This window comes from Eschrichtius robustus, chromosome 12 (assembly GCF_028021215.1).
Source record: "Eschrichtius robustus isolate mEscRob2 chromosome 12, mEscRob2.pri, whole genome shotgun sequence".
In the NCBI taxonomy this organism is placed as follows: Eukaryota; Metazoa; Chordata; class Mammalia; order Artiodactyla; family Eschrichtiidae; genus Eschrichtius; species Eschrichtius robustus.
The window spans coordinates 5,173,498-5,197,449 of NC_090835.1; the positions used below are offsets into that span (position 1 = coordinate 5,173,498).

General features: G+C 36.6%; 1 protein-coding gene across 1 annotated transcript in view; it reads right to left on the minus strand.

Moving 5' to 3' along the window:
• Positions 1-23,952, minus strand: part of PPARG (peroxisome proliferator activated receptor gamma) — a 126,536-nt gene that overhangs the window by 94,460 nt on the left and 8,124 nt on the right. Inside the window, exon 2 of the mRNA XM_068557219.1 lies at positions 8,657-8,730. The gene's annotated coding sequence lies outside the window, so the exon portion shown is untranslated. The remainder of the gene's footprint in view (positions 1-8,656; positions 8,731-23,952) is intronic.

The following is a 23,952-nucleotide window of genomic DNA, read 5'->3' on the forward strand; positions in this document are numbered from 1 at the left end:
ATCACCCAGATCTGTGATTTAATTCTTTCATGTGGTCTGTGTTGGTATTGCCCTTGAAACGAGACTGTGAGGGAGGAATGGCCTAATTCCACTTTGTCTAGAACAGGGCTGGATATAGAAAAGTAGCTTGGAAATACTTGTTTAATAAACAACATATACAAATAGGAACAGCAACAACAATAAAACCTCTGTACGAATAACTGTTGTAGCCCTTTACCTGACTTAGCAGCCCTGCTTCAAATGCTATAGAAGATTGAAAGGCCATAACAAGTCTGTGAGCTGAACATTTCTCATCCCTGAATTATACAGGCAAAAAGTAGCTGATAAGGTATCTATGTGCTTTTATGGACTCATTTTCAACATCTGCAAAAAAATTAAAAAATGAAAGGAGGAGGAGGAGTTGAAGAAGGAGGAGGAGGAAGAGGAGGAGGAGGAGGAGGAGAAGGGGGAGGACGGAGAGGAGAAGCAGCGGCAGCCCCCACCTATGCAGAACTTAAATCTACAAAATTGTAAAATACATATTATATCACAGAATTTTCTTAATTCAATTTTGCATCATGTTTTGCATCTCTCATTGGTAAATTTAAAAATAACATTTAGGCAAGAATGCTAATAGTATTATGCTTAATTAGCAGACATAAAAGTATATCTTAATCATTTAATTTTAATTACATTATAATTGTAACACTTGCATATTCCTTGCTAGGAACTGTTTTAAGTGCTAGGGACACCCAGAAGATAGTCTCTGTCTTCAAGAAGCTCACTCCAGGGACTTCCTTGGTGGCGCAGTGGTTAAGAATCCGCCTGCCAATGCAGGGGACACGGGTTTGAGCCCAGGTCTGGGAAGATCCCACATGCCGCGGAGCAACTAAGCCCGTGCTCCACAAGTACTGAGCCTGCGCTCTAGAGCCCAAGAGCCACAACTACTGAGCCCACGTGCCACAACTACTGAAGCCCGCATGCCTAGAGCCCGTGTTCCGCAACAAGAGGAGCCACCGCAATGAGAAGCCCACGCACCACAAAGAGTAGCCCCCAGTCACCACAACTAGAGAAATGCCACGCACAGCAACGAAGACCCAACACAGCCAAAAATAAATAAATAAAATAAATAAATTTATATAAAAAAATAAGACTAAATTAAGAGATTATGAAAAAAAAAAAAAAAAAAGAAGCTCACTCCATAAAACTAACTACAAAACCAACAATAATCCAATACGATAATTGGTACATTCCAGGCATGAATCCAGTGCTGTGAGAGGAACACTGATGAGCCATCTGGAGTGGCCGAGCCCTAATATCCATGATGCAAATGGAGGCAATGAGTCTGAGGGGGTAGGTTGAGGTAGACCACAAAGTCTGTAATGCTCCCAGGAAGGGGGGTGAAATGCAAACACAGTGTTTGAGAAAGAACTCTGTCTACTTGGAGGATGAAATGGAAATGGTGCATTGAGTCGGAGAGACAATTTGCAATAACTCAGGTGAGGAATAAGGAAAATCTGAACTAAGACAACATCGATGGAAATTAAAAAGTTGGAAAAACAAATTTATAATAGCAGCAATCAGTAGGTTCACACATAAAGATTTTGTTCCCCACTACAGCAGGGAGCAGAAGTGTTCAAAGAATTTATTCTCCTTGGACTCTTACTTGCTGTTGCTATTACTATTATTCCAAAGTCTGATGGATGAAAGGATGAGAATAGTTACTCCACATATTGAGAACACAAGTTGGCAACATTGTTAACTTTCACTCATCACTTAGGATGAAAGTCAAGTCACCTCATCACATTCCAGCCACCACTCATCCCAGCTCTTAAAAGGATGTGAACTTAAAGGAAGTTAGTCTACTTTGTGGGACTGCTTCCAATAAGCACTTTTTCTGGTGAATGTGGGGTAGGGTACAGATCTGTTACATTTCACCCTTTTCATGTAGGTGCATAAAATAAAATTTAAAAAATGAATTAGCACAATGAAAGAGCTTAATGCCTTTCCTGAACAAAGATATTACAGAGATATTGAAGAGTTGCAGAGATTCTTTGAACATAGGCCATTATCACACAGATAAGCATTTTATTTCCTCATTTGGAAAAGATGAAAACTAAAGGCAATGATTATAGTACTATCTTAAAGATATATAGTGCTGTAAAAATTTTCTAAGCACTGTATATATTTAATCTTACTTGATCCTCACAATCAATATCTTAACAGGTAAGGAAATTGAGGTCCAGAATATTTAAGCGATTGGCAATTAACAGAAAAGGACAGACTACAACCCAGGTGTCCTGATGTTCAGGTGTCAACTTTCAGGTGTCCTGGAAGCAGCAACTCTCTCTAGAATTACATACTTAGGGTTCTTCCAAAGTATAACGGGAGGTCAGGGCTGGTAAAATCACTTTCTCTGTTTGTATATAATTATTATAATACTTCCTAAATAATACTCCTTATATTTTCAGTGAAAGTAACAAAAAGCATTTTGTGGTTTATTATTCATGCTAGATTTCTCTGGATATTCAAAATGGATTACTAAAAAAAATTAGGTCTTGTCACTTGTACTTATTCTTCAGTGGTTATTTCTGTACACAAAAGTGCTCTCAATTTTATGACGCTATCTGGAAGAAGTTCAACAACACATTGTTAATACTCTACTGCTACAAAATAATTTTAAAGCTCCATGGGAATTTAGATTTGCACAAGTTATTAGGATGTGACCTTTCCCTTAGATTTCTTATTTTAGGATCAACTTAACATGGTATTTCCCCAGTGGGAACTGTTGTACTTCCTTCGCAGATAAGAAAAATAGCAATCACAAATTATAGTGAGTAAACTCAGGGAAACATATATTTCTGTGATGCAGATGAAACTGAAATCATAAAAGGGGGCCACACGACTTATTCCTTGAGTTTGAGAGGAAAGCCAAGTGGCTTGCTAACAAAAGAAAACAAGTCATGCCATTACGGTATTTCCCTGAAATTTATACCTAATTGTTTGTCCCAGCTACCAAGTCTTATGACTTTTAAAGATTATTAAAGATGTTTACGTCACTAAATTTCCTATGTCCTGTCTACTGGGAGTATAAAAGGTTAAAAATATCAAGGTTTTAATAATTTAAATGATTTCAGATCACAGGATCTGGACTGAAGGACAAGGAGTTCATAAGTGTGAAGAAAAAAAAAATCAAAACAACAACTAGAATAACACAGAGATCACAGTTGCTTCACATTATGGTCCATGGAATACTAGTGGCCTCCAATGTTTGAGCTCTTACTATATGATACTGTGGCAGAATTTATGAACATTATTGGTAACATATGAGTTACTGGGAGTATCCAAAGAATTAAGCATACTACAGCTAGGACTGCAGAGCTCATTATTGGCAATTTTTTTAAAAAAGGTAAACAAAATCATCGAAAGAGAGAATAGGAAGATGTACATTTTTCCTGCCAAAATCAATAATTTTACACACTGTTAGTTCATGAAAACATTAAAATTAAGAAATTAGAAAAATATTAAAAAATTTTTTTCTCTTATGAGAATGAAAGTGCGGTTATAAATGAAAATCAAGTAATCGCCAAAAGTAATTTTTAGTATCCTCTTCTATCAGACGTTTGTATAGTAGGTTTTATTAAAATTACTACTTGAGAACAAACACTGCTTTATTGAAATTATTACTCAAATAATAATAAGAGTCTCAAATAATCAAACCCCTCCCCCACCATGCATTCTTCAGTTTAACAAACTGTTGATATCATAGAAGTTCTTTTAAGCTTAATTTTTAGGAATTAACCCTCTACATTTTATAACAGTGACTCATGTTTTTAAGTAAAGATAGTACTCATTGTGATCAACTTACATGTTTTTCCAGAAGATATTTATTATACAGTTTAGACACAGCTAGGTTTTAAAATATTGTTTTTGAATGAACAGATAATTTAGAAATCATTTATCACAATCCCTTAGTTTTATAGACAGTGAGGGTCAGGGATAGCAGTGTATTTACTTTCTCAAATACCACATACACATATTTAAAAATCTATGCATATGTATTAAGAACCGGAAGGCAACTTGTAGAAATTAAAATAGTTTCAATAAGGATGTTAAGATTATAGATAATTTTTCGTTTAAAATGTTCTTTATTGTTGATATTACGTTGCTTATTTGATATTCAAAAATACAATACACCGCATTGTAGTTAAAAGCTGTAATCTCTATTTCATGTCATTAACTATAACACTTAACCCCCAAATGAACATTCAGAATAAAAAGGAAAAACAAACACCCATAATCTTTTTTCTATTCATTGTACACTTTAACCATATGATTTTGCATTTTAAAATTTTCTCTTATCATTGTATCTTTATTCCAAAATTACTAGTCACCTCAAATATTTAAACCACAAATTAAAAATATTTGATTGAAATAAATCCTTTAACAAAATTGATTTGTATCCTTCTCTCTGGATGTGCTACTTTGTTAAACCTTCATTTTTGCAAGTAATCATTCCTTTATAACAACTAGCAACATGCAGACTTAAAGGCCATAGGGACCTGCAGCACAGGTTTTAAATTAGATTTAAATTTGGTATAGCCTCAAGAAATCATCTGCAATTTCACTGCAACCAAGTTAGTTTTATCCTAACCCAAAACATAAACAACACCCCCATCACAATCCAAAAAACCAAAAACTACCCCAAACCCCGTATTATGCTAATCTCTAAACAACTGGTGAAAACTCCTCACTCTCCACCCTCATTCCGCTGTCAAACACACAGAGCCAGAGCCAAATGATAATAGATTTAAATGAACAGAAATCATTTAAACATATGCTTTGGAAATATGTTTTTGTTCATTTTGCTACTAATATATCCTCAGAGCAATGTGAAATGTCATAAAAATGAATAATGCAGGAGCAATATAGTTGCTCAAACCCTTTAACATAGAAACTCCTCTTAAAGCAATTTATCTGAAGAAAATGATTTTTTAAAAAGTGAAATATGTGCATGAAGATATTCACTATATGTAACTGTAATAATAAACAGTAATTGTATAATAATAAAAAATTAGAAGCCACCTGAAAACTGGCTTAGTAAATTCTGTGATATCACTAATATGGACTACTGTGTTGCCATTATGACATCTGAAAGCCAGGTAAAAAGGAAGAAAGACATGTAATCTAACAGCGAAAGAAGCAGAAATGCTACATATACCGTAACCGTTAGTAATTAAAAAATGTATACAGGTCAACCAGAACTGAAAGAAACCATACAGAAGTTAGAATAGTAGTTTATGTGTGATTAAGTGTGGTCTTTTTATTTTAAAAGATATTTTCACAGCTTTTCAGTAACAAAAACGTCTGAAAGGAATTTAATGTAAAATGAAACAAACCCAAGGGCCCAAATTCAAAAGCCAAAGTCATTTATCTGTCCTAGTTCCTAATCTTATTTCTGTTTGTACCACCTCCCCACCTTTAAGAGTTTAGAACCCTATCTATGTTCCAGTCCTGCAGCCCTGAATTCATACACAGCAGCATAGCTAGGCAGAGAGTTTATTTACAGAGGGCAGGCCTGAACTCTGCATGCGAGCACATACAGAAAATGATAAAGATCGTCGTGTCCTATTAGCAATTCACAGAATTGTGATTTGCTCCACCCAGTACACCTATAATTGAATTCCTCAGCCATAAAATCATTGGGACCAAACAAGTTCAGATATCTTTTATCTAAACCCTTGTTTTCTCCCTTACCATCAGTTAACATATTTCTTATGGGGCTTTTCTTCTTTTTATAGATTCATTTGTCTTAGTTATAAATTAACCCACAAGCAACTCTCCCAACCACCCAGCTCTACTGTTTCCTGTGTACCAGGTTCCTTTCTACTTGCACAATTTATGATATAGGGGCCATTTAAACTGCCGGTTGGTAAATGATGTCCAGGAAATCATCTCTAGATTTTTAAAAAAGATTCCCCCTAAGGAGAAATGCCCCCCAAGCAGAGATTCTCCTCATAGCTGGGCACCCTGGAAAGAAGTGGAGTGGAACTGCTGAAGACTTCTATTTCTTTTTCATTTCTTAAAATTGTGGTAAAAGATACATTACATAAAAATTGACCATTTTAAGCATTTAAAAATGTACAGTTCTGTGGCATTAAGTACATTCAGGCTGCTGTGCACCCATCACTACCATCCAGAACTTTTTCATCTGCCCAAACGGAAACTACGTTCCCTTGAAACACTAACTTCCCATCCCCCGCTCCTCCCAGCTCCTGGTCACCACCACCCTACTTGCTGTCTCTATGAATTTGACTATTTTAGATGCCACTTCTGTTTTTTCTTGTTTCGCCTGAAGTGTGTGAACTAGTGTAGTTTCCAAAATTGGTTGAACACATAAGAGAGTTGCCGGCAAAAACCCTTCAGGGAAGAACTCTTAATACTTAGCATTTTGTTTTTCATGCCCAAACGCTTGAATTCAGACCAAACACTCATTTCCAGATGCCAGAGTACATACTTGCCCCTTACTTGGTCTTTCAAGAGTTTGGTCTTTTGATTTATCTGTTTTTTTTTTAAAGTTAAACTGATTTTCAAAGCAAACTTTATACAGCTATTGATTTCCTTTAAGAATCAAAGTTCCCTTAGTACTGCTTATATTCACAGAATTCCCAGACATTTTACCTAAAAACAGCATGATCTTCTCTCATCTTCACCATTCAAATACAAGGCTACTAATTCTAAGTGCTTGTTCAAATGTTGTCCTGGGTAAAGAAGACTGGTGGACCAAGAGATCATTAATGAAATCTGAAGACTTGGTTTGAACACTGAAATCACACCCTGACCGTCACCAACTAAAAATTTTGCTCAGAGGTGGTTTGTGAGGACTCGGAGCCTTGTGGGGTTTTTTTTCCCCACTCACAGGTTTTCTAGGGGCTGGAAGTAAGTGGCTGGAGAACTAAGTGGAGAGCAAACCTGTGGAGGTGAGGATGGCTCTGTGTATGGACAGGATTAAGAAACAGCTCAAGGAGTATCCTTGATGAGAAGAATGTTCTAAGGTTGGCAAACAAACAGAAACTCACTCTAAAAATCAGTAAAAGTCTAACAAGAATGATTAGTTGCAACATGAGTGACTCCAATGTAACTTTAAAAGAACTTTTCATCTTGAAATAATTTGAGGTTTACAGAAAAGTTGCAAAGATACTCCAGACAATTCCCACGTCACTTTCACCGGGCTTCCTACTGTTAACATTTTACAACCACAGCCCAATGAGGAAAACTAATAAATGAAAATTGGCACACTACTATAAATGGCTTTATCTGGATTTCACCAGTTTTTCCACTCATGCCCTTTCTCAGTTCCAGGACCCAATCCAGGATCCCACATTGCATTTTGTTGCCACTGCTTCTTATTTCCTCCAGTTCCGCAGTCTTTTCTTTTCCTTTATTTTTTTTTAAGTGGCTTTATTGAGGTATAGTTGACATACAGAAAAGTGCACATATTTAATGTATAGTTCCCCAGATTTTTCTTGTCTTCCATGTCCTTGACGCTGTTGAAGAATGCTGGTGAGGTATTTTGTAGACTGTCTCTCTATTTAGATTTGCCTAACATTTTCTCATGATTCAACTGTCGTTATGAATTTTGGGGAAGAATACTGAAGACCTGATGTGCCCTTTTTGGGGGGTATATAAGCTCAATATGTCTTATTACTGTAGATATTAACCTGTTAACCTGGATCACTTGGTTAAAGTGGTGTCTGCCAGGATTCTTCTGCTTAAAGTTACTACTTTTCTCTTCGTAATTAATAAATATTTAAAGGGAGATACTTTGAGGTTCTGTCCATATTCTGCTCCTCCTTTCACCTTCTAATTTGAGTATTCATCAGTGGGCCCTGCCTGTAGCAGTAACTGCTGCTGAGGTTCTCTGGTGGCAATTTTCCATTTCCCTTATTCCTTTAACATTTACTAATTTAAATTCTTCTGTAAGGAAAAGTTCTCCTCCTTCAATTTATTCATTCAGTCATTTATTTATATCAGTATGGAATCATGTATATATATATTTTATTTTGGGGGTTGTAATCCAGTGCTATAGTTTTAAAAAATTTTATTTATATTTATCAAATATATTTGATATATATATATATTTATATTTATCAAACTATTTATATTTATCAAATTATTCCAGCTTTGGCCATTGGGAGCTGGAATAATTTGAACAATAAAATAAATAACTATAGTACTGGATTTTAATTCCCCAAATAAAATATATAGGTATGGGCATTGGATAAATTAAGCTACTTTCTCCTTTGTGACCTGGGATCATAGTTGCATGGCCTACAGAGAATCAGGAAAGATATTTTAATTTTTCCCTCAATTCAATTACAAGTAACACATGAACCTAATATAATGTACTTGTACTGAGACTTATTTCTAAGGATTTGTGTTATTTCTCAACCTCTAGGTTTGTTTTGTTTTGTCTATCTTCGTTTTGTCTTAGACAAATACGTTACTGTGCTTTCCTTCCACTGACTGGTAAATTATACAGTAGAAAGTATTCTGATAGTCAAAATAAAAGCTCTCTAAGAAATTTTACAATAAAATACTATGAAGCATTTGCATGTTCTTTAAAAAAGACTCTTCTAAATACAAAGTTAGTACAATAAATTCTGAGTTTACCTACCGTTAAAGGGTAACTCTTGCTTAAGGAAGTGGCCTTCTTGTATGTCTGTGGCTTAGAGCTGGCTTCTTTCAAATCTGAACAATTAAAAAGAAAAAAGATTTTTAATATACACACATATTCAAAATTCTTAGACAACCTAGGATACCAAAATATACAAGCACAAATGAATGTATTTTCTCTGTTGGATTTCATCATGACTGTTTGCTTTCCCTGAGCTTAGAATGCTTTGTATTCTCTAGAAGCAACCAACAGGCTGACTTGTAAATCATTCAGGGCTGGAGAATCTTCCTAAAGAGACATGGATTAGATTCATTTTGCCTACTCTCCTGTTCTGTCACTGATCATGAGTCAAGGTCCTTTGTCTCATCCATCTTTTATGTCAAATTAATAAAGACACCTACGTTGGGCAGACTTAAGAAAAACTAGATTTTAAAAGGGTTAGTAATGTCAAGAGATAGATGACTGATAAAATTTATACACAGCGAAGATTACATTTATGAAAATATAAGCTCATTCTAGAGGGCATATGGCTGTTAAGCCTAAGGTAAAAGCATCACAACCATTTAGGGGCAGTAGATACAGCACATTTCACGTGGACCAGATTTTTAAAGGAAGATGCAGAGAGCAGATTATCTGAGTAACTGTGCCAAAGGTCTAAGGATGTGTATCCTTGGCTCTTACAAAGGGCTCAGGGATCCTAGAATAGCTGTACAATCCGTAAAGACAAAACAGTACCCAGTGCCAAAGCCTTATCATCAGGGCCTTCAAAGTCCCAACATCCAGACCCAACATTCTGCACAGTCTAACCTACCCAAAATTCTAACTTTTTTTCTTTTTTAATGCTGCACCTTTCCACTTGGAATTTGCAAAACCTATTCTATTACCCAGTGCATGGGTAACATAGTGGATCATGAATATAAAATGTTTTCCCATTTTGTTATTTCTACTTTGAAAGAATATAAACTACAGCCAATGTATTTTGTTTGATTCTTTGTTTCACTCACATTGTTTAGTACTGCTGTTTGGAAACTGAAAACCTCCTAATGAACTTGCTATCAACAATATGGTAACAATTTTGTTTTCATAATGGGGCATATTCTTCTATAGAAAGAGCTAGCTTGTCAGGGTTTTAGACCTGTCTGCTTTGCTTTTTGACTGCTCATCTGTATCACAGCAGTTTACTCTCCATGTGAAACAAACACTCTTTCATTTGTTAGTCAAAAATGGAAGGAGTACCCACATCAAACCTGTCCATTACATATAACATGCGTAGCACATGAGAAACAACTTTATAATGGATTACTATTTAGACTTTTTTCACCTTTAAGTCAACAAAAAAGTGCTTAAATGTGTGAAAACAAACAGAAAGAGTATTAATAAAGAAAAATTTGAGCAAAATCTCTATCTGAAAAATTAAATAATGTTGACTCCAGGGTAAGATTAAGTCATACTAGCTTTTCTTGACACTCATTCCAATTTCTCTTTGAAATACATATGAATTCATTAAGAAATAGACAGCAAGAAAGAGACAAGATAAAGTTAAGATTTCTGGAAACTGCTATGTATTCCTAGCTTGTAGCCTTAAGAGTTGGATCAAACAGAAAACTGGACCAGTTCCTGTGATTTTCAAAGGCAGACAGAATCTATAACCTTTCCCAAAACCCCCTCCCCCTGTAAAATCAGTATCTCCTTTCTGTATCCATTCAGAACTGCATTGTACCATAGAAGGTACAGTTTGCAGGCATAAAATATAATAAGTAGGGCAGAAACAAGATCCATTCTGGGGGCAGTATATATCAAGTATTATAGTTCTTTCATGTTCCCCATCTGGTCAGTTAAATACAGACTGGTTTATATTCATTAGTTTATAAATCCTTCTACTCATTAATATAAGCCAGAGAACCACACTGTGAAGAGAGCAGACAAGCCCCTCACATTTCAACAAAACCCACACTACACAGGGTCTGTTCTACTCATCCAGCTTTTTAATATCTGAGATAGACTTTTTACCAGAATCTAAGTAGATAATAATGCAAGCCAAAGGGAAACTTACTATATTTGTCTGAAATGGTATATAAATGGTAAAAGTTGACTTAAGAAATAGGAAAATAATTAAAAATGAAAACGACTGAAAACTTATCAAAGAATTGCTTCCCCAAGAAGCTCTGAGGCTAGATAATTTTATAGATACAACTTTTTTCAAATGTTCAAGGAAGAAATAAGTTTCTTGCCACATAAACTGTTTCTGAGTAGGCAAAAAACCCAGAGTGACCAAATTAATTTTTCAAAACCTAACAAGACAAAATAGTTAACAAGGTAACCTAACAAGAAAAATACCTAACAAGAAACAAAAAAACCTCACAAGAAAAATACCAACCTCACTTATTAATATTGACTTACAAGTAAAAATAAAATGCTAATGAACAAATGCAATAGTATACGAAAAGAATAAACCACCATAATAAAGTTGGATTTATCTCAGAAAGACAAAGAAGATTTAATATTGGAATACGTATTAAAATAATGTGTTCCAGCACTAGGTTGAATTTTAAAAGAAACCACATGACTATTTCAAAAAATACAAAAGAAAATACTCAATAAAACTCAACATTCATTCTTGAAAATATTTCCTTAAAGAACTAAGAAACTTTAATAACAAGAATATTAATCTCAAACTTAACAACCAATATCATCTTAATTGTGAAATATTATAGCAGCATCTCCCAAAATATGTTCTATAGATAACTAGATTCTTTAAGATTTTCCAATGGAAAAGCTTCTACCACAAGATGAATTTGCACATGTTGTTCACATTTGGAGGTTAGTAAAGTACATTAGCATTGTATATGCTCAGTAAGCCCCACAATTAGAAAAAAACAGTATCAACAATAACAATCTGCTTAGCTGTTTAACTCATTAGTTCTCAAACTTATTTCAGCATTTCTTTTCTCACTTTCCGTTATTTCACTCCTTAACCCACTTCACTGTGGCTTTTGCCACCCACCTTTCTACCGAAACTCAAGCAAAAGTGACAAGTGGTCTCCTTCTTGCTAAATCCATTAGACTTTTCTTCATTTTCATTTTATTTGCCCAATGGTGTGCTGGTAAGTGTTTAACAACTGGCTCTCCTTGCAGGAAAAATGCTCTGGTTTGTAGTGTTTGCTAATTTCTGTGGTGTAAATACTCCCACGGTGACTGACTTAGGGCCATCAACATGACAGCAGAGTCGGGCAGAGCTGGGGCGGCAGCAGCAGCATATTACATGGTATCCCCACCTCACAGATGCAATCCACACCAACACCGCATCGATGTAAAATCATCAGGAAGCAATGCAGTTGGTGTGGTTACTACCTCTGTTTTTATCATAACTTGTTTCACTGCTCGTATATACAATCTAACTTTTAACAATGGCTGTGGATTAACAGTCAGCTCACAAAAATCCTAAAAATTTAACAACTGACTTCACAAGCCAGTCTGAGCTGGCTCCAGCACCGTCGTCTCTGCCTCTGCACCATTTGATATTCTGTGTATCCTCTACTCTTGAAACTGTCTCCTCCCTTTGCTGCCTAGTGACCAGTTACTCTGAATTCTTATCCTAACCCTATGACTACTATGTTAGTCCTTTTTCTTGGTACCTCTTCTTCCTGAGTTCTTCTATCCTATGTGTTCGGCAAGTTCCTTCTTGGCCTCACTCTTACCCATAAACATATCTACTTGCTTACAGCTTCCAAATCTTCATCTCTAACCACGTCTTCTCTCAAGACTTCTAAATCTGTATTTCCAATTTTTTGGGAACACCTCTCCCTGAGTTTCTTCAGGAACCTCAAACTCAACAATTCCTAAATACCCATCTCCTCCCTCTGAAGAATTAAAGACACACAATCCAACACATATTGGACCACTCCTCGCTCCCTGCTAGATGAAAAGGTGTTCGATTCTCTACTCCAGCCTCGCAAAGTACATTCAAGGAGGCTCAGTTCACAACCATAGGCAACCCTTCTCACATCCCTTTTTCCCTTCCCTTCAACTTTTTCACACCCCACACTTTCCAAAGTGTCACCTTCAGCAAAAGCCCTCCCAACTCAACACTTTCTCCATTCTCAGCCCAGTAATGTCATAATCTCTCCTTCATCTCTTTCTCAGCACTTTATGACATAGGGCAACTTAAATCTCCTCCAGCTTTTCATGTCCAGACCCTTTCTTCTCATTCTCCAATACTTCAGCACAAAAATCTAGGAACTGACCTTGTAAAATCAACTTTTCTAAGGGTAGGGGAAAGGGGTTTTGTACTGTCAAATGAAAATTCTCTTTGGTGCATTGGGGGAAGGTGAAAGTATATGAACGCTCCCAAACAACTAATTTTTATCCCATTGAACTAAATACATGGGTCTCCCACTGCCCCCGCAAATTGCTGATTGATTCCCTTAGAAGCCAGAGTCAGGATGAGCCAATCACATCCTTCCCTAAATTTTTACAAGATTCATACAAAATTGGCTATTAAATTGACATCTATATCCTGAGGTGACAAAATAAAATGACTTTATTTGAATTAAGAGGAATTTAAGAGAAAGAGAAAAATGAAAATAAAGAATCTCCCAAGGGTGGTCGGTTTTAAGTGACAGTAGAGTTACTGAATTGAATATAAAGTAAAGATTTGGTGATCTAACTTACCCTGTCACAAGTAACAAGAATAAGTACTTTCAAGTTACTTACCACTTACATGACACATAAATGGATTTGCAATGAACCAGAACAACTAAAAGCTTGGATCTAATCCATGGTTACATCTGAATACGGTTACACTTGTGTAGACATAATTGTTAAGTGTGGAATGGTGCTGGTAGTATGGGGTATAGTTATCTCATTCTCTGGCAAGTTATATACTGGAAAATTAGACTCTTGCTAAAGTGTGCAAGACAGGGTGGCTGGGTTCAGGCTGTTTGAGTTCAAATCTTAGTTTTATCACCTGGCAGGTTATTTTTACCTCTCTGTGTTTGTTTCTTCATCTGCAAAATAGAGATAATAGTGTATACCTTTTACAGTTTGTTGGAAGAATAAAACGAGATAATGTACACAATGTGCTTAAAATAGAGCCTGATATAGAATAAGTGCTCAGTAAATATTAACTATTGACTATCAATTGCTAGGCTACTTTATTGGTGCTTGAGATAATTAAGGAAGAGTCCTTTAAAAGGATGGGTAAATGACAGTTTAGCTGAGGATTTAAACTGTGGGGTAGACTGAAGTGTAAACTGAACTGGAATAAAGCATTATCTAAACATAAAATCCTACGGTTACATTTATAAATCAATCATAAACTAAGTTATCCTAATGAGTAATATTACTCCAAAAAGTCATGATATCTATTTAGGATTAGGAAGTCGAATGAAACGGCAGATTTGAAATTAAAAAGAAACAATTATGGGGCTTCCCTGGTGGTGCAGTGGTTAAGAATCCGCCTGCCAATGCAGGGGACACGGGTTCGAGCCCTGGTCCAGAAAGATCCCACATGCCGCAGAGCAACTAAACCCGTGCACCACAACTACTGAGCCTGTGCTCTAGAGCCCGCGAGCCACAACTACTGAGCCCACATGCCACAACTACTGAAGCCCGCACACCTAGAGTCTGTGCTCCGCAACGAGAGAAGCCACTGCAATAAGAAGCCCGCTCACTGCAACGAAGTAAACCCCGCTCGCTGCAATTAGAGAAAACCTGTGTGCAGCAACAAAGACCCAACGAAGCCAAAAATAAATAAATTAAATAAATAAATTTATTTTTTTAAAAAGGCAACAATTATTTGTTGAGCTTCTGATATTTGTTAGCAGTGTTCTAAGCACTGGGGATAAAGAATGAACAAAACAGACTAATATTCCAGCTCTTATGTAACTGTGTAAATAAAGATGTAATAAAAAAAATTAGATGGTGTTAAAGGATCCATATGCTATATCTGATATACCTACCATGTGGAAAAAAAGAGGAACTAAGGCTGTTAAAGACGATTAGGAATTATTTCAACAAGCTACTGTGCTTTACTAAAATTTATGAATTAAGGTCTATTGATCCCCTTCTCCAAATTTGAGGATTAGTGATTCACTAATTTTTTAAAAAATCAGTTGAAATCCATTTATAAGTGATAATCAATTTTATTTTGTCTCTGAAATAGCAACATAAGCATTTTGCTCATGTTACATTCAGAGTAAAAAATCGCTAATGTACAACACGGTGACTATAGTTGATAACACTGTATTGTATAATCAAAATTTGGTAAGGGAGTAGAACTTAAATGTTCTCACCAAACAAAAAGAGGGAGAGAGAGAGATTTGCAAGGTGATGGATGTTAATTAGCAAATGGAGGGAAGCCTTTCACACTGCATATGTATTTCAAGCCACCACAATGTATATTTTAAATACTTTACAATTTTATGTCAATTATACCTCAATAAAGAAAAAAATCCCTACTTTCTTATTTGATTAGTAGATAAAAATACATTTCATTTCCATACTATAGTTAGAGACCAAACCAAAAAAAGAGATATTAGGAATTGGGAAACTGGAAAAGGAAGAGGGCAATCGGAAGGAGAGAAACAGAGGCAGAAAAAGAAGGAAAAAAAAGAGACAGAATATGGGAAACACCAAGAATGAAAAAGGAAAAAAAAAGGTGGGAACAAGAGGGAATAAAAACAGAGCTAGAGCAAGAATTGAGGGGCAGAGGGAGGCAGGAGGGAGCAAGGAGGAAGAAGACGGGAGAGGAGAGGCTCAGAAACCAGAGTCAGAGGAAATGACGTTTCCTGTTTTAGCTCAGCGGCTCACTGTGGATACAAGCGTCAGAAAGTCATCACTGGTGTGTTAAATATTGTGCAGAAATTAAGAAGCCACCACAATTATTGAGCCAAAAAAATGTTCACATTGGTAATTACATAAGGATGTTGCCTTCAGGAAACTGTTTTTCTCTAAACTCACATTTTCCCTACTTCTGTGCCTGTGCTAATAGTAGTTTCCCATGTGAAATGCTTTGCCCACCATGACCCCACGTTCGATGAACAATATTCAATAAATATTTATTGGGACTTCCCTGGTGGCGCAGTGGTTAAGAATCCACCTGCCAATGCAGGGGATACGGGTTCGAGCCCTGGCCCGGGAAGATCCCACATGCGGCGGAGCAACTAAGCCTGTGCACCACAACTACTGATCCTGTGCTCTAGAGCCCGCGAGCCACAACTACTGAGCCCACGTGCCACAACTACTGAAGCCTGCGCTCCTAGAGCCCGTGCTCCACAACAAGAGAAGCCACCGCAGTGAGAAGCCCGCGCACTGCAACGAAGAGTAGCCCCCGCTCGCCGCAACTAGAGAGAGCCTGCCAGCAGCAACGAAGACCCAATGCAGCCAAAACTTAAATAAATTACTTAATTTAAAAATATATATTTATTGAGTACCTACTATATGCCAGGCACTGTTCTAGGAACAGTTTGAAATGTTACATAGTTTATAATGAAAAATATCAGCTGTTTCAATCATACACAATGAAAATGGGCTATTTTAACAAAACTGTTTACTAGGCTTGAAGTGAAATGAATTTTTTCTTCTGCAGCTAACGTTTTTCTTCACCAGATACCATCGGCACTAAACCAATCCTTATGAAAATCATGTCCCTTATTGAAGTTAAAAGCATTCCAGCATTTCCCCCCAAATATGGTAAGGCTATCACTCCTATAGGAGTCTAGTTCTCTGGATCTTCCCAAGTACAATTAATCTGCGATGATTTTAGCTGCTAAAATGTTCACAATTACTGTTTGAAGCCTGTAATAACTAAGTGAAATACGTTGAATAATAAAAGTTATTTGAACTTTCACCCACATCAAAATGGAATCCCAAAGACATTCCCCAAATGGGTAGCCATGTCTGGTCTTGTTCAACCTTAGCGTTACATTGAACAAATCATTTAGAATCACGTCAGCAGCCTGTGATTTACGTAACTCACTTCTGCAGAAATTCACATTGCTTGTGAAAAACATCACATGGAAGAGGAACTTACTACAAATATGACAATTGGAAATAAATGAACGCTGAGAAGGCATTAGAGAACAGTACTTTCTTTAAAAAGAACTGTGGAACTAACTGCACAGATATGTTTAAAAATCAAATTTGCATTCAAATTTAGGGAAATGTAGTTACCCGAATGATGAAAATGGTAGTATACATTGGTGTTCCAATATAGTCAATTAAGAAAGAAATAGGAGTGTAATCCGCAAAAATGCTGAATCACTACGCTGTACACCTGAAACACACAATATTGTAAATCAACTATACTTCCATTTAAAAAAAAGAGAAAGAAATAATGTTCTCTAAGTTAATGTTGTAGAACAAGAAATCACCTTAAAGTTGAAAGGGACTTTATAAGCTCCCTAATTCATTTCTTCTATCAAACAAGACTTCTTAACAGATGGCCATTCAGATTCTGCATGAATCTCTACTGACAAAAGCATGCACTTCCTCACAAGGCAGCCTTCCCCACCGTTGGACAACTGTAGTCATTAGAATTCCTTCCTTAACCATTCACCTGTCGATGGACACTTAGGTTGCTTCCACGTCCTGGCTATTGTAAATAGTGCTGGAATGAACACTGTGGTACATGTCTCTTTTTTTCTTTACACCGAGCTCATGTACGCCTCCCTTTAATTTCTAGCAATCCTTTGACAAGGGCTGTCTATGACCCAGGAGCTCCATAAGGGAAGGGACCAGTCTGCCTTGTCACTGCTCTTGTCCGGGGCCAGCACGACACGTGGCACAGAGTAAAGTACCATAAAGATGAGCCATAAAAATGAGTAAATGGCTGATGACTGCCCGACAGGACCCAGTCAGTAAGTCCAGTCCATTTGTCCTTTAGGGCAGTGGAGTTCTACTGGGATGAAGGCTTTTTTTTTTTTTTCAATCTGTTGTGGATACTTTTATAAAATGTAAAACCATGTGCCTAAATGTCATGACAATATAAACTTTTTTTTCCATTAATGATGTTTTTCATTTCTTTTTTTTTAAATTAAAGTATAGCTGATTTACAGTGCTGTGTTAGTTTCAGGTGTGTACACCTTAAAAGTGATTCAGTTATACATAAATATATTCTTTTTCAGATTCTTTTCCATTATAGGTTATTACAAGATACTGAATATAGTTCCCTGTGCTATACAGTAGGTCCTTGTTGGTTATCTATTTTATATACAGTAGTTTGTACCTAGTAATCCCGAAGTCCTAATTTATCCCTCCCCCTTTCCCCTTTGGTAACCGTAAGTTTGTTTTCTAATATAAACATTTGTAAATGCTTATCCTCAAATCTGCACTTACCTCGTGCCAAGTCAGTAACTAGGAGTGCGCGGAGAAGCATCAGTGCATAAACTGTCCTCAGAGGCCACTCACTGCTTCACAACATCCCTCTCATTTTCTCTCTCTCTGTTCTGACAGGCCCTCTTCATGTTACGTCCAGATTTTGCGATAGCCTCCCAGCTGCTTGCCCTGCACGCTACTGCCAAATTAATCTTCTGATTAAATCATCTCACTCTTCTCCTCAAGACCTGGAATCTCAACACTCCTTCCAAGATAAAACCCACACTCCTTTGCCTACATTCCAGACCCGTTCTCATCTGACCTAAAAATCTACATCTCCAATCACGTTTCTCACTCCTCACACAGACATACTACCCACTTCCAATGGGATGATCTCTGCAAAATGACCCCCCAACACACGCTTATTCACTAGTCCAGGCTCCGTCTTCTTACACTGGAAATTCTTTCCCCCACCTCTTAGGTCATCGCAAGCCCTGACCTTTTTTTGCTTTTAGGTAAAATTCACATACTTAAAATTAACTATTTTAAAGTGTGTGATTCAATGATATTTAGTACATTCTTAAAGCTGTGCAACCGTCAACTCTATCAAGTTCAGAAACATTTCATCACCTCAAAAGGAAGTCCTGCACCCATCAAGCAGTCACTCCCCCTGCCCCGTCCCCACGCCCTGGCAACCACCAATTTGCTTTCTATCTCTACGGATCTGCCTAGTCTGGGTATTTCATATTAACGGAATCGTACTTGGATTCCTTTCTGTTTCTTTCCCTGTATATTTTTAAAGTCATTTTTCTTAAGGTTACCCTGTCAATCCCTCAACTTTTGATGTCTAGTTCAACCCCCATATGCTCTACAGGCTTTTCCTGGATTCATCCTCCACTCCACACCGATCTCGCCATTTTCTGAATTTTCGTAGTGCTTGTCTTCTGCCTTCTTTAGTTTAGTCTTTAATCACATGGTGCTTTGAATTTTTGGTTAACTGCTTCAACGTTACCCCTTTTTGATTCATGTAGATTATAAACTCCTAGTTCTAGGAGCTGTGCTGTCTCCCTTTGTGCCTAGAAACTACTGAAGCTGTATGCAACTCATCGTGTCCGGCTGTTTATGAATGAGGAGCAAGTTAAGGAAAGTGAAGTCTTGATCATCAGTGAGAGAGAGCTTCAAACCCATGTCAGTTCTTATCCTTCCTTCTATCATGGTCTCCTCCCTGCCATTGTGCTTCTCAGTGTTGTACGTATAGGTACGGGTCACCTCTTTGCTCTGGCAGGGGATGAACAGGTGTGGCTGCAGGAAGATGATGGCAGGGTGCCCAAGGGTGGAGAGGGTGCAAATTCCCTGCGTTGATCTCTTGCTAAGAGACCCCTACCTTCGTTCTACAAGCACAGATGAAGGTCTACCGAGAAAAGTTGGCATGCAGAGATGTCACAAGGCCACATAAAAAAAGGTTCATCTATTTGCTTTGCTTTTATATGTAAATCAGTTCCTTTGTCTGGTATTTTTGATTTGAAGTGGCTCATAAATGCGTATCTACCTTGTAAAAGGAGATTAACTGTTAAACAATTATGGTGATAATACTTGTGATTCATACATGAAATCGCTAAGCGTATAATTATTTTATATGTTAAAAACAAATGAATAGGTTAAAACTATGTAGTGTTTTATCTAACAATTGACAAAAAGTTTGAAAGGGAACCGGTTTTATTTTGTGCATGAGTAACAAGTCTAAGTAACATTTTGTATCACACATCCTTATGAACTTTTCTCCAGCTGTAGTACTAAACAGAATTTGTTACAGTTGCCACTGGAAGCCTCCAAGCAAGAAAATAAAACAGTGCTCTGGCCCTTAGGCCATTTAAAACCTGTTCTTCTGACCAGAACAAGTAAAAGATCCAACCTAGAATGCTGAAGGCTATAATTAACATTTTTTTCCCTTTCATATCCCATTTTGCCCGCTTTAGGAGAGCAAAATGGAAATTTCTTCTGGCATTAATTTCATATCATTATGTGTTACAAAAGATGTTAAATAAAATAGAAATAAACACTTTAGAGAGTAATTTAGGGAATTCCCTAAACATGTAGAAAACAGTAGCACTGAGAATCCCACATTGAAAAAGCACAGAGTTGTCCTCAATATCCAACCAAGTTTAAAGTACTTATAAAGTACTGATAATGCGCCCAAGTCCCCTGTACTGTAGGCTGTGAATTAGGGAAGGTATGCAGGGCATATATATGTAAGTGGAATAAGAAGAATTACAACATTCATTCCTACTCTCTAGGAATTCACAATTTTGTTTGGTACACAGAACTTGCACATAAAACTTATAAGACCTGACAGCAAACAATCAGCAAATACAACGTGTAATATAGAATCTGGAACGCAGAAAATTACATTTCAGAGTAGCTCTCCCTTCTAATTGTTTTACTTCAGCCAGGATTAAAGTTAGTTTGCATTTTCTGAGTTCAATAGCTGGTGGCCAGGGTAAATATTTCACACACATGCTGTATGACAAAGGAAATCAACCTGACATTTAAAGCTTAACATGCATAATAAGAACAAAATAATTGTGTATATGCGTTGTATTTTGTGAGGATTGGAGATCATTCCAGCAGGCATGGTCAAATACACATGAATTGGGACTTCCCTGGTGGTCCAGTGGTAAAGAATCTGCCTTCCAATGCAGGGGACGCGGGTTTGACCCCTGGTCAGGGAACTAAGATCCCACATGCTGCGGGGCAACTAAGCCCGTGTGCCGAAAACTACAGCGCCCACGCGCCCTGGAGCCTGCGCATCACAACTAGAGAGAGAAAACCCCGCACGCCACAACTAGAGAGAAGCCTGAGCACCACAGCAAAGAGCCTGTGCTGCAATGAAAGATCCCGCACGCCTTAGCGAAGAGCTCGCGTGCCGCAACTAAGACCTGACACAGCCAAAAAAAAAAAAAAAGAAAATAAATAAATATTTTTAAAAAAGGCATCACCGTCTGTTGGGGATGGGCAGAATGGCTGCACTTTATTAAAAAACAAACAAAAAAACAAATACACATGAATCGTGATATGGCCTAAAGACACAATCATGCCAATATGCTGTGTTCCATCACTTAATTATTTTCTCAGCTTTCACTGTGTGGTTATTTGCCTGCCTAGTGCTAGCTGCTGGTTCCCCTACCCGGTCTGGAAAGCACCTGTCCCACCATCTATAAGGCCATGTCACCAGGTGGGCAGATTTTGTTTCCTATATAAGGATATTTGGTGCTGAAAAGCAAGCAGTCATTTGATAAATGTTTATGGATTTTGAATAAACCGTGGTCAAATCTGTAAAATTTGAAGGTTTTGGTTACATCTGCATTGAGATGCACTCTAATATTCCATGTCTGTATATGAAAAAATTAATTCTTTTTAACTTCATATAAATTCCTTCAAAACCTATTTTCCTTATCATTTTTTCCCAAAAGTTTCATGTTGTTCAGGATTTATCTCTAAGTGGTCAGTAATATATTTTCTGCGAATTTAAAAACAACTGAAATGGTAGTCAGACAACTGGATTGTGAATATAGAAGTTGGAAATAGCTATAATACTTAAATTGACCAAAGGATGGTCATTTGAAATAAGATCTGGGTCTCCCTTTACTCAAATATTATATTCCAAATATGTAAAAGTTCTAAATATGCTTTTAAAGGTAAGTAGCTAACTTTATTTCCCAGGGGAAAAAAGTTGTGTGTTTTTTTTTCATTTTAAAGGGATAGTCCCAGTGAAATTTGTTTTACATTTTTGTTAGGTGTAAATAAAGTTATGAACTATATTCACTTGGATAGTTAACCACTTAAATATATCCATTTTGAGAATATTATAAAATAAATAACTCTTCTGCAACGTGAGTAAGTACCCTATCATTTGGATTTTCAAGAATAGTTAATAGCTTATTAACAAAAGATGCATTCCTACATCTTTTGCTAATAAACTTTACTACTGAGAAATAAAGTAATATAGTAAATACATTATACATTATATGTGATACATACTACATACATATAACCTAAAATACGTAATAATAAGAGATTTAGGAAAAATATTCAAGGACACAGGTTTTTCCCTACTTCACACATAACTGAAAGATAGCCACCTGGCTCCACGCACTGCCTGGTCACAAGGCAGGGATTAGGCTATTGCCTCCTCTTAGTCACCATCTCTCCCATTAACATCCTTGTTAAATCTAGATAACGATACTCATGAACGTCAGGAGGGATGTATTTGTCTGTCTTGTTCATTGCTTTACCCTCCTTCTCTAAAACAGCTCTTGGCACAAAGTAGGAGCTCAACAGATTTTTGTTGAAGAAGTAAGTCTTCATTAAAAAGGAGCTTCTTCTCCGTAGATTTGCTCTGGGTGGGGGGGTATTATCACCAAGTTTGTGTTACCCACAAATTCTGAGAGCCATAAACTGAGTTTTGTTAGCTGAGGTTTGCCTTGGGCTGTATTGAGAATTAAATCATAAGAAATGATAGGGGCAGGGCAGGGCAGGGTCGGGGGGAGGAGAAAGAAGAGAGAAATATTACTTAGTATCTCTGATATAAAGTTTCTAAAAAGCTTTTAAAACTTTGTTTTCATTTAGATAAAGACTATTCCAAAGACATCAGACTGATACAAATTTCTCAAAAGAAGTTCCAAAGAAAGTGACAAGAAAAATGTAACCTGTAATCTGGGTCAAAGGCAAAACTACTTAATATTCCCTTTGGGATTTCTAGAACAATGCAACAGAAAAAAGGAAAAATTAATTAATTCAAAGGATATTGCTCTGCGTATGTGTATTGTATACACACACACACATATATATATTGCTGTGTATGTGTGTGTGTGTGTATATATATATATATCTTTTACAGCATTCACTTAGAGGTCTGACAAGATTTTGGGAAACCTCTACTCATTTGCTATTTTAAAGCTCTTGTTATTTTAAAAATTATTATCACAAATTACATCAAGGTCTCATAATGACCATTTGTAGTAGAAGTTTACCTTCATGTGCTTCTCCATCAGCTATTTATGGTTATAAGTTCAGTATTCTGTCAAGACTCAGAAGACAACTCTATCCTGAGGTTATTGAATTTTAGGGAAAAAAAACCCATAATAGATATATATTTTTTAGAAAAAAACTTAAAAGGGGGGGCTTGAAAATAAAATAGCTCTGGAAACCAGTGTTTAAAAAAAGCTTGGTTGTTGGTGTATGCTAAAGATCAAAGAGTGCACAGGCCCAAAGAAATCAACAAAATCAAACCTTATGTATGGCTGAGAAAATTAAGAGGCTGTAACAAAGATGGGATATTTTTTCCTCCCAAATACAGGCTAGTCCAGCAGAGTACAGACAAGCCCAATATATGTAATAAAATTATGTATGAAATAAAACTGGGTATAACAGCAATGAATTCATGTAGTGTCTCACATTATCTTCAATGGCTTTAAAGGAATAAAAAAGCTAGATGGGTTCTCAATGTTTAATTTACTTTTTGCTTGATCTTTACTGATCAGCGTCATAGACATACTAAAAAAAAAAGCAATAAATGTAGGCTTTTAATTATAGACGTAAGTTTATATTACTGGCTAAACTTTGGAAGAGAGAAAAATATAAAAACAAAAAGCCCTCCATACCTCACTATTTTAATATAACTGTCATAATTTTTGTATAGTCCCTTCCAGACTTCATATATACATGTTTATATAAGGTTGCAATCAATGGTGCACATACATTCTTTATGTTACTTTTTAAAAAATATTTTTCAGGTTTGCTCTAGTTTTCTAATTTGTCATTGATGATTACATAACATTCCACCTAGTGATTACACCATAATCTACTTAACCATTCCCCTGCTGTTGAATAGTTATTTCCAAATATTGGTTCCTATAACAATGTTCGTATGAAGGTCTTTGTGTATGTGGCTTGTCCTATATCCTACATTTCTTTGGAAAAAA